The 12,003-nt window shown below is 42.2% G+C and overlaps 1 long non-coding RNA gene across 4 annotated transcripts in view; it reads right to left on the reverse strand.

The window, feature by feature from the left end:
• LOC135328076 (uncharacterized) overlaps positions 1-12,003 on the reverse strand; it is a 30,353-nt gene that overhangs the window by 14,396 nt on the left and 3,954 nt on the right. For 3 of the 4 annotated variants that reach the window (XR_010388797.1, XR_010388795.1, XR_010388798.1), the window contains exon 2: positions 11,369-11,494. This is a non-coding gene — a long non-coding RNA (uncharacterized LOC135328076). Of the gene's footprint in view, positions 1-2,707; positions 2,806-11,368; positions 11,495-12,003 lie in introns of all 4 variants that reach the window. The other variant, XR_010388796.1, reaches the window with a different exon arrangement.

The following is a 12,003-nucleotide window of genomic DNA, read 5'->3' on the forward strand; positions in this document are numbered from 1 at the left end:
GGCTAAGGAGAGATGATTGCAAGCAGTCAAGTCACCACACATTAGCTAGTTAACAATTAGCACCTGAGCTGTATTAACTAGTCAACTGTCAATTGCAGGGTAACCTGAGCTCACTTCCAGCTATTTGTAACAACATGTTAAGCTAATATAATTTTGCTTTGTGGTGCAATGGAATAGAAGCAGGCATACAGTCAACATGACTCAGCTGAGCTATATCATGTTGAACAAAAGCAATCCAAAGGTCACCACTTTTCCCAGCATCTCAAACAATCCTTCCTGTAACATTGGGGTGTGACACCTTTACAGCATTACCAAAATTTCAATCTCATCCCCATACCCTGTACCGAAAGAAAATACATCAAAAAAAAAATCAGGTCATCTCCTAAGAAACCTGTTACCCATGTACTTTTTCTTCTCTCCCTTTCCCCTCCACATCCTTTATCTTTGTGGATGTCTTCATAAACAGCCTCAGGACTAGTTTACTTAAATTGTATGTAACCTCTCTTAATTGATGCTGGAGAGAGGTGGAGCTGCTGTTGTCAACAGCAAAAGACACTCAGTCACTAGCCACAAGATTTAAGATAAAAACCTAACAGGTCAAAAAAAAAAGAGGTTCAGAGAAGTCTCCCACATGCCCTACCATGGCTTGACAAAAACCTAACTATAAGCAGTCAGAGGATTTGCCAATAAAATGGAATAAAATGGCGCTGAACACTGTAATGAGATGCTCTGTCTGGAGTTTACAGATTTGTTTTCTGCTGACAGCAAAGTGTTTCGTATTCAGCTGTCACATCCTATGGATGCATTCAGGTTTTTAAACACATTCTTCCTCATGTTTACCTGCTCTACTTCCTATCATAGATCTAGTGCATGCTCCACTGCTGTGCTCAAACTGTGCTGTCCACATGCCCCAGTTAACCGGGCCACTTCCAATTCTGAGCCCTTTCTTGTGACAGCCTGCAAGCGTTATACACTTCTGTCACTCTTAAGCACGTGTCAAACTTTAGCCAAGTACTTTCCAGCCCTGCAGGATGGGACCAGAACAGTGAAAGCCTGCAAGATCAAGACCCATCTCCCTTTCATTACCCTGCAGTCCTGATTCCACCACATACATGTTAATGATCTACCTCTCCCCAGAGCACAACACAACCCGGAAATATGGAGGACTAGCATGGGAACACAGCCAAGCTTCACTTGTATAAGCACAGGTGGAAGCCACAGAGAACAAGTCCCCAGCCACTCAAGCCGAGTATTTAAACCCTGAACATAGAGAACAGCTCTGCCAAGGGCCACATCTGCTGCTGACATGGCTCACATTTAAAATGTTGCCCATCCATAGTTTACAGCAGGAAGGAAAAGAATTATTCTTCCTCCTTGGTCTGACCATCTTATATATCAGGTAGAAGCTTCCACAGGAGCAAAGAACAGGTCTCAAACAGGTATATTACCACCAAAACTGCACCAAAACGAAGGTATGAATTTTTTTCTCCCCAACATAATAGACATTAGGCAGTTTCCTTGCTCAAATTGTCAGATGTCACACCCGCAATGCTCTTCCTGATTCCTCCAAGAATGACTCCTGCCTCTTGCATAGGGGCTACCACCAGTATTTCCCTCCACACCCTTATGAAGCAACTAAGGCTGTCCATGGCTATCTTTCGGTTTAGTTCTTTTCCTAGCAAGGATTCTTCCGCTGTCCAAAGCCTTTCCTTACAAGAAATGAAACAAGAAGGAAGAGACAAAAGGACAATGCTGCTGGCAAACCCCTCCAACCCTATGAATGCTTATCCAGACATGAGGCAGTGATTGTAGAGACAGAGCATGTACCCATGTGCACACAGAACTTCTCTAGGTAGCCACCAGTACCTAAACTGGACTAGCTTAAAGCTAGGCACAGTGGCTCAACCCAGCCAAGAAGAGAAGCAGATATTCAACAGCATTGCATATTAACCGCTCAAGTATTCACTCAGCCTCTTGGGCAACTCTGGCAGCATCTACTGAGCTTAGCCACAGCTAGACATCTTCCAGGATATAGCTTAACTGATTTTATGCTAGCTGTGGCATGCCTGCCATACATCAGGTCCTGTGAGTGACAGCAGTGTGGGCATGCTGGACTATCATTAGCCTCTCCCAGTGGGCCTCAAGAGCTAGATAGGTTAAAACACTTGCCAGAAACATGAAGGTTAAGGTCACCATGCTGGAAGCCTGGAACAAATGCATTCTCCTGTGACGGAACAGGCTTTAGAAAAACAAGGGGAAAAAAGCCAGCACGCTTGAACAGCAGAGGAAAGAGAGCTATTAAAAAGATATCCTTCAAGAAGCTGGAGATATTTTTTTGTCATCTGCATTTGGATGCAAACTCTGATCTGGAAATACAAACAACATAAGGAAGGCTTATAAATAAAGGTCCTAAGAACAATTTGTTCACAGCATAAAATGAATGAGTTCTCTTCCAGTGTGTCAGAGTAGGAAGTCCACAGGATGAACAAATGACCAGACTATTAAAGGAGCATTCACAGAAGATGCTTGCAAAGCAAAAAGCTAAGGAAGTTCCTCATGTCAGCCTGGGTAAGCTCCTTCCCTGGAATCTGTCTTTTGAAATAGATCCTCCGATATGTTCTTCATAAAGTACATGTCAGCAGAAGAGATAACACTTTTATTTATTTATTTATTTGCCACTACTGATTGCTAGTCAAATAACACTCACCCAAGCACTGAGGAAGAAATTCTTCAGAGGAAACCAGCATGGAGGGAAAAACTGAAGCTTCAAGTTTCTCTCCTGAAGGCTGAGGCTGGTGAGGACAGCTAGGAGGAAAAGTTATTATATTCAAACTCAGGCTTGTTCTCAAGATGCTACTTTACATGCAAGGTAGTTGGCAAATTAAGTAGACACCCTATCTATAGATCAGCTGCACCACTGGTAATAAGCATAAGAGCAGATAATCAGTTTGTATTTTCTGGTAACTGTCAACATTTCTGAACACCTGTAGTAAGAATAAGCTGGACCTTACTCCTCCTCTCTCTCAAGAAGAAAAAGGGAACTGCCTTCTCTTAAATTCTTCTCCTTAGGATGGCAGCATGATCATACAGGCAGAGGTATCACACTGGAGAAGTGTGAGGGGAACTCCCAGTCACTCCACCAGGCTGGAAACTGCTCTCATCTAGACAAGACTTCACAGCATCTGGCCTTTTCCACATACCATTCAACAGACTGGTTAAACCTACTGCAGCATGTGCAGCTACTGACTTGCCACATCTAGGGTAGGATCAGCATTCCCATTCGGATGTAAAAAATGAGTGCCTTCACAAAGGATGTATAGTTTCAGCAGGTCAGCTTAACAAGCACAGCCTGTGCTAAGAAGGAATCACACTACAGGCTGAGCTCTTCCTGAAGAGCACCTAAAGTGCTTTCTGTTCTACAAGTGCACAGCACCTAGAAGCCTCATAACTTATGCCTGGGATTTCCAAGTATTCTTAAGTGCATTTGATGATCAGAGAAGAGTCAAAACAAGGCTAACATGGTAACAGCCTCAATCATGTGTACAACCTAACAGAATCTCACTCCGAGGACCATTTAGAAGAGCTAGGAGTAATCCTGTGGTCATTACTATAATTTCTACTTTCAACTCCTGTGTCACAAAATGAACAGAGCCAATATCAATGTTGACTGTAACTCCAATAGTGTAGAAAGAGATACACAAGTTATCTGCTCTTTTGTGTCCTTTAGTCTTTCTAGAGGGGTATTCCAAAACTAGTGTGACAGAATCACTCTCTGGCTTTAAATGGCTGAAACACTTAGATTGAGTTCCCTCCCCTCCCCCCCCCCCCAAAAAAAATATATCACTCTCATATAAAGAACAGACATGGAAATAAATCATCTCCAAAACTGGCAGGCAAGCAACTGACGATAAAGGTTTACTATATGAAATCGTCAAGTACTTTTATCTCCAGCATTAAACACTCTCCTTTGTCTCCACAAACAAGGGACATTAATTAGCCATCTACAGATCAGGTTTCAGTTCCAGCACTTGGGAAATTGTCAAACTATGCAAGTGCTACAGGCTTTTAGCGAAATTACTGGTAATGAGTCAAGAGTGGATTTTTACACTTCATACAATCACTACCTCACTGCAGGATATGAATGTGGCTAACAGCTTTGCAGCATTTAAGAAAGAGTAAGACAGTTGACTATCCAGCTGTAAATAACAGGCCACTTCTGAGCTGACATCGCCCCACTTGCATCTGGAGAAAATTTGTCTTACAAGCTGTGATTATGCTCAAGAAGCTCGCAGTTAGCTTGTTACAAAGCGATCAGCAGATGGGTCAAAAACAAGGATCTCCCACAGAATGACAGCTATCTACACAGCTGGCATTAAGCAGGTACCTCTTCATACTTAATAAGGTACAACATTTCTCATCTACCTGATTTTCACTCAGCAGACTGCATGACAAAGCTATGGAGGAAGAAGTAAAGAACAAGCAAGTACCCATACATTTTCTCCTACAGCATTACTACAGGAATGATTTGACTATTGGACTGTATCCACCTCCAGCGCTCCCATATTTCTCGAACTACAAGCAAGGTAGTGGTTCTGGTTTCGAATCTTTATTGGACAGATATTGTACTATCCTATTCAGGGTGGGAAAAATCACAGCCTGGATCCTTACAGAAAGAAGTCTTAGGCAATTGCACTTCCTCTGCATGTATCCTCAATAGCTGGAGCACACTGCATGATGTTAAGCAAATCAGCAGGGCAGAGGTCTGTTTCACAAAACCAGGCAGGAAGGAGAGGGAGATCACATTTACATCCCCACTTAAAGAAAGGCTGGAGTATGGAGTCACCCCTTCTAGACACCAGAAGGCCCTCATGACAGCGTATCAATGACACAGCCAACAGCTGTGACCAGAACTCATGTATTTAGACACCAAAGCCAAAGATCCAGAGGAACCCAGCTTACTCCATCTCATTGCACACAGCTGGTGTTTTGAGAAAGCGGCAAAAACCCTGACCTTGCCTCTCCAAGCAGGGCTAGCCATCTGGATACAGAGATATCAGGAGATATCAGGAGCTAGGAGATGGATAGCAGGCAGGGTATTGCCTACCAGCTAAAGCTTCAGATCCAAGAATTAAGTGAAAGCTTCTAGTTTCTTAATCCACTAACAGCACCTAGCTTTTAATTAGGATGAAAGCCAAGCCCTACTCTCCCGTAAAACAGCAAAAGGGAGAGACATCACAGTGCACCATCCTTTGCCAGCATGTTGTCAGGAAGCCAGCATCTCCATACCCCAGGCTAGCTGGTAGCGCCAAGCACCACGCCTGCATCCTGTCCGCTGCCATCTGTAATAGGTCTGACTTGGTAGGATGGCCTCCCTAGCTGCATCTGTCCAGACCTCTCTTGCATACTGAGCTCCCCAGAGATCCAAAAGACTTTTAAACTCAAATTGATAGGTTTTATAAGAAGTTAATTTAACTTCTTAAACAGAACATTTAAAGTGCCTATGCAAAACACAACAGAAATAAACTAGATTTATAAACAGGTCTCCCCAAGCAGAGGCCTTCCCCCTTCCAGATTTTGCTCTGGACACCCTAATGGTTTCCAGATCGCAGCAACTCTGTATAACCCCTTGTGGTCCCCAGTGAAGTTACTCTTTCCATCACAGAGGCCTGACCACCTGCTCCCCAATCTCCTCTGCAGTGTCTCTCCTTGAATGGCAGGATCTGAGGCTCTGGCACCGCTTTTGCCTGCCTCATCCACATCCTAGTAATTTTTCTTTCTGGTGCTAGTCCAGTTGCTCCTCAAGGAAACAGGAATTTCCCCCTCCCTCTCAGGGACCAACTGATCTGGTCACTCTTTTAGAAAAGCATAACAAACTAAGGACAACTTATCAAGCAGGTAGTCTAACCTTAGCATGAGACTTCATACCCTCCTATTGTTCCCCTTTCTTTTGTTGGAAAGAAGTTTCACATTGTCCAGGTTGCCTTGATACTGTCCAACATTTTTGTGCGCAATCTAATTCCATTTATTAGAGTGTTTAATTCACCACTCAAACTATCTGGATGTGATATGATCTGCTTGGTAACACAGGAACTGAAACAAGTATCTCTCACAAACAATCCCATAAGCACTGCAAGATGGCTAAGCCACAAAACAGGGCTCTCCCCTATGTAATCCCCCACAGACAAACGGCAGCTGAGAACCAAGAAGTCCCCGAAAGCTAGGAATGCCTGCTCAAAGGAGGGCCAGCTATCATCCAAATCCCAAAATGAGGTAACAACGTTGATTAAGAGCCAACTTTGATGGTTCCTGCCTTCCCCATTGTTACAGCCTCCTTGTCAGACTTGAAACCAGGCGATAGTAAAGTTCTCATCTTCATCCTCTAGCAACGAGCATGAACAGACACTTGGACCAGCAGGCACTGTCAACCTTGGGTTGCTGCCAACCAGAAAAACAATATTTTACATGTGCGTTTTCAACAGCAGCCAGAAAATCAAGTATAGAAAAATATCCTGTCACCATATCTCAAAAGTTACAGAGATTACAAGGAAAAGAGTTGCAATTGATAAGCTCAAACTGAACAACTCAGATGCTTATAATGAAAATTTTTGGAATGCTTTTGTCTTTAAGGACAGCTTGAAAAAAAATCAGTTCAGTTTAAACTGAACTAATCCAGTGTTGTCAGAATGACCTCAAGCAAAACCAAACTCCCCTCAATTTATTTTTGCAATTCTCTTTAGACTGTCAAGAGACTAAGAAAAAAACACAGATTTTCAAACTCATTTAATAAATCAACATTAGAAGCAACTAGAATACAAGAGTGCACAGAACTGGATGCAGCCTTTCCTTCAACAGGAGGGGAAGCAAAAGCTACTCTATTTAAAGTCCTAAGTAGTTCATAATTAAGATAATTAACCTACCACATGTATATAATTAATATATTAACTTCAATTCTCTGAGTAGGAACATAAAACTAACATGATGTTACATGATACAAGTTTAAGGAGTGCTTTCAAAGTAGTAGTTAAAAGGCCATAAAATAAAATAGGAGGCCATTGTGCAGACAATCACCATAACAGAAGGCAGTTACCCCCATACACAAACCAAGAAACTGGTAATCAGTCATTAAGGTCAGAGAGATTTAAAAAGGAAATTTATGATGAGGGAGGGCACTGGGAAAAAAAACAAAAACACAAACAAAATCCCCCCAAAACACTATGGCAAGTTGAAAATTTAAGACAGCCAGAAATTTCAGGAGCAAGTAAGAGAACAAAAACAAACAGTTTCTATTACATCAGAAGCAAGTCAGCTGAAGAGTTTCTGAACTACTAGGGCAAGGATAAAGCAAATAAAGACAGTGCAGTGACACTACGTATTTTTGTATCAGCTTTCACAACAGGAGATGTAGAAGACGACACTTGGGCTTATGCTATCTTCAGGAAAACACAAGGTCCTTCTAAAGAAAGGAACCAGAACTTGAAGTACTGAAACAAGCCATGATCGCATGGGTCCATTACCCCTCTACACAGCTGAGGGGTCTGAGGCCTGAAAAAGTGTCCTAAAATGAAACAGTAAATCCTGCATCAGAAATGAGTAGACAAGAGGAGCTTCTGACCCAACAGCGCTGACAAACTGAGAAACCACAAAAACCCTGCAGATTAAATTAGACCTATTTATTATAAATGACTCATCAGAATAATTGCTCAGCAAGCTGTGCCTGGAGGAAAAAAAAAAAAAGAAAAAAAAGGCCCTCAGCATGCAAGAATTTCTACACCGGGGTCAGGGGAGGTGAGCTGTACTTAGCTGACTTGCTTTTCAGCTTGTCAGTGTCCTGCAGCAAGAGGCAGGTGGCAGAGGAAGAGCACAAAGGAGACACAGAGGACAAACGGGAGCTCACAATACAACTTGCAAGGGGCTGCAGAAGCAGATGAATGCAACAAGAAAAGATTAAAGAACCAAGCCTGAGAGGAAAGGACAAGTGATTCTTCAAAGGCATTAACAGAGAGCTGTATGAAGAAGATTAATGAGTAGATGTTCCCAGAAAACAGCTCTGAGAAGTTGAAACATGTTCTTAAATTCTTCTGAAGCCAACCACTGTTGCCTCCATCTCTAATCACTTCCTATCTGTTCCGTTTCACTACCTGCTTCCACAATAACTCCTCTCTGGATGAAAATGATGAAGGGACCAGTAGCTACCTAAGGCCCCTGCTGCTATGTCTGACATATGCTGTCTCCCTGCGAATCACTGCTTTTCAGCAAGGCTATCAAGCCTCACAGCAAGCCTTGCCACACCACTGGTTTCCAAGGGTGATTCATTCCCCTTCCCCATTTCTTTTTTAGGAGGGGGCAGGGGGTCATGCATAGTCAGAGAAAGCTTAAAGGCTCCAAGTGTGCAAAAGCACTTCAGCACATACTTACTCTAAATTATATTAGCTGAATTGATTTTAGAGGGACATATGCATAGGTCGAAGTACTGCCTGAAATGAGACACCTTTCCTGAATCTAATTTGCTGACATTCCTAAGATAAACAATTTTTTAGAACTTCAGCTTTTCCATTCTACACTGAAACAAACCTGCTACATAAGATCAAGGTTTCAAACAGACACAGTCCTGTCAACGCTTATTCTGATCACTAATACGGAGTCTAATGTTTTCCTACCGCTATTCCACCACTTACTTCACTACTGGAGACAAGTTACTTCCTGATAATTTTAGTTTTCATTTCTTTAGCATTTACAGTGTAGCAAAGTACTAAAATATGAACCCTATGGGTTCTAAAACTGGAAGGCAATAAAAACACTATTATGATACCTATGCACTTAAAATAATTGTCTGACCTGCTCTTAAAAGCTTCAGTGACAAAGATCCTAAAGCTTCTGCAAATAAGCAACTATTGGGGTACTTTAATTGTAGCTGGTTATCCCTGTAGTGGGAAAGGAATTAGATGATCCATTAACATCCTTTCAGACCTCGTTTCTATTGCTCTAGTGTTCATCTATGATATCTCATAATTTTGCAAGATGACTCAAGATTCTAAGCATCCAGGGATGGAACACTGATCAGTGTTTGATGAACAAGCAAACCCAGCAGTCACGCAAAAAAAATATATAACAACCGAAATACGGCATAAAGAATGAACTAATTTAAACTCCAATCCTATGAAGCACAAGTACTTCAGTAGCCCTAGAAACAGAAAAGCACTGTAGTTTTAAAATAGGGTGTGATCCCAGATAACAGCAGTGATTCACCTGGAAGACAAGATGAATACAAAAGCAAAAGACAAGCCAAAACCTGCACTGAAATGAGGACACAGAGCGTCACAGTCTTAACAGCTCCTTTGGTGCTCCTACGAAAGGTTAAGCACAGGGCAACTTGGCTTCCATGGGAATAAAACATTGGAAAAGCTATGTCTCTCACAGTAGCAAAAATCACCACAAACAAAACTGTTAGCAGTAAATCTACAGATAGTGATGCATGTTGCAGGCACTGGCAAATAAGCACAGTGAATTCTTGTACCTTGGCTGAACATAAGAGGATAGATCTTAAGCCGGCATAAATCAGTCTAGCTTTGGTAATATAAATGCACAAACACATACTCACAACTGAGGGTCTGACCACAATGATATCAGATGCATAGAAGGAACAATATTGGGAATAACAGAATTTCCCACCTGAGCAGAACACACACATATGTCTCATCTTGTCTACTATCCATATGTTTACATGCATGGAGCAAGACAATAACTGTTTATATAATTGCTAATGTCTATTATGTCTTTACATAGCACCCCTTTATAATGGGCTACATAGCACTTTGTACCATTCTGGTGGGGTTCATGCTTTTGGGTCAAGAGAGATATGCATTACAACCTCTACCTAAAAATGCATACAGGCATGCTAAACAAACACATTGTAGAACTATGAAGTGCACTGCACTTACGAGCTGCTTCCTGCCCTTTGGTCCCTCTCAACAGATACTGCTCTACACTCAAGCCTCTGAGCAGCTGCCACTTTGAACCTGTTTTCTTAAAAGCTACATTTATGCAGTCAGCATCTGCCAATAAATCTCTGTCATGCTCAGGAGGTCTTAAATGTTTCATGAAAGGCAGTGGGTAGGAAAAGTGGCTACTGCCCCTGTTGATAGAGAGAGGCCAATACGCCCATGCCTCATTAGATAACAGAGGTGCCCCAGGAGAAAGATAGAAAACTGGATTTCACTTTGGTTATGCTTCCCAGATAACTACTTATTAACAGAGAACCCCAACAAACTTGCCAAGCACATGCTTCCTTCTTTCTCTGAAGAAGACTTCCCACCCACAGAACAATGTCGTCCCAGTGATCATATTAAGTTTTAAACCAGACTTCAGGAACTGAACAGCTCCTCACAGCTGGAAATTAAGCAGGAGACTTTCAGATTGTCAGCATCCAGAAGCCCTCATTGTACTTAGCTTGAACTGCAACAGCTGAGCCTTCTGGAAAAGGTGACCTTTAAAATCTGATACCTAAGCAGGAGCTCACACGGCTGCCTCTTCTGCAATTCTAGCTTGAAAGTCTGTACTATCAGAAAGAAAAACTCATATTTTTTTCCTGGAACAGGACAAAAGAGAGAAAAACATGCAGGCAGAAGACAGCAGAACATGACATGTCTTCTCTCCATTATACCTTATCAACAGGCATCTGTCAGTTAGTCATGTATAGCTTTAAATTACACTGCTGCCAATGGGTGTGAATATTATGATGTGCAGAGTTCCGGATACTCATTTTTGCAACCAAAAAGAATTCCTTGGTTATTGTCAGGTGTTTTTCATCTATTTCAGGCTAAGTGAAGATAGGGCTAGCTAGCTAATGATAGGGTCTATCACAGTACCATGCAGACACCTAGTCTTGTCAAGCCTGTTCTTTAACCCCCCGCCTGACTGGCCTAGACAGTCTGTATCACGCAGAATACTTGTTCGTATATTTCTAGTGAGGTGACAACTAAGAACTGCACTTTTCAGCAATTATAAATCATGGCAGACAGAGGAGAGGGAGTAGGGAACACCAAACACATCCCTCACCCCGTTGGTGCAATGCAGCATACAAACTGACTCCAAGTACAGAGCGCTTTAGCAATAAAAAGCTAACTGTAACATGATTTAGCAAGGAACATAAGCCCATGCTTAACTTCAAGTATCTGATTAGGACCTCATGGCTTCCATAAGACTCAAACAGGAGCTCTAACATCTTAATTCAGGCCAAGCAAATGCAAATGTCATAATCAGATCTGAAAAAAATACTTCAGGGATGACCTTACGTGCAGCCTTACAGTCTCCTACTTCCCAGGAAAACTGACAGCACAAGGAGCAAAAGCTTATCACTGAAAATATATACCAGAACAAATCTTGCCATCTCCAGACATGACCTAGATAGGCGAAGCAGCACTTCCATGTCCATGATCCAGCGCAGGCCCTGCATTTCCTTTCTTCTAAACATAACCATTGTTTACGACTGGAGTTCCTGCAGCAAAAGAAAAGACAATGGTTCACATCCGTCTGGGATCAAAACAGGCACCAAGTGTGACATGCTACCACCTCCTGATTCAGTACGGGATTGATCTAGAGATACTGCCAAGTTGCACCAAGGTCCAGCTGGACAGCCCTCTTTTCTCTGTGCTCATCTTGCAAATACAACTCACTCACATTCTGGAAAAGTCATCCAGGAGAGAAGATTGTTTTCTTTCAAATTAGCGATTTGAATCAGGAGTCAACGCGAACTGGGGGCAGCACAACTGAAAGCAAGGGGAAGGAGAAACAGAAGAGAGGGCTGCCCTATCCCGCAGCAGGAAAACACTCAATTGCCTCAACTGTATCATCTAAACTTACTTTAAGGAATGGGAGAAGGCAAGTGATGGAAAAAATAGTCTACTTTTTACAGAGTGTGTGCTCAAAAAGGGAGAAATTGTAGTGATGACTGTCAAATGCAAAGTCTTCAGACAGCTCCACAAAGAGAGCATCAATGGACCATTC

This window comes from Dromaius novaehollandiae, chromosome 4, assembly GCF_036370855.1.
Source record: "Dromaius novaehollandiae isolate bDroNov1 chromosome 4, bDroNov1.hap1, whole genome shotgun sequence".
Classification (NCBI taxonomy): domain Eukaryota; kingdom Metazoa; phylum Chordata; class Aves; order Casuariiformes; family Dromaiidae; genus Dromaius; species Dromaius novaehollandiae.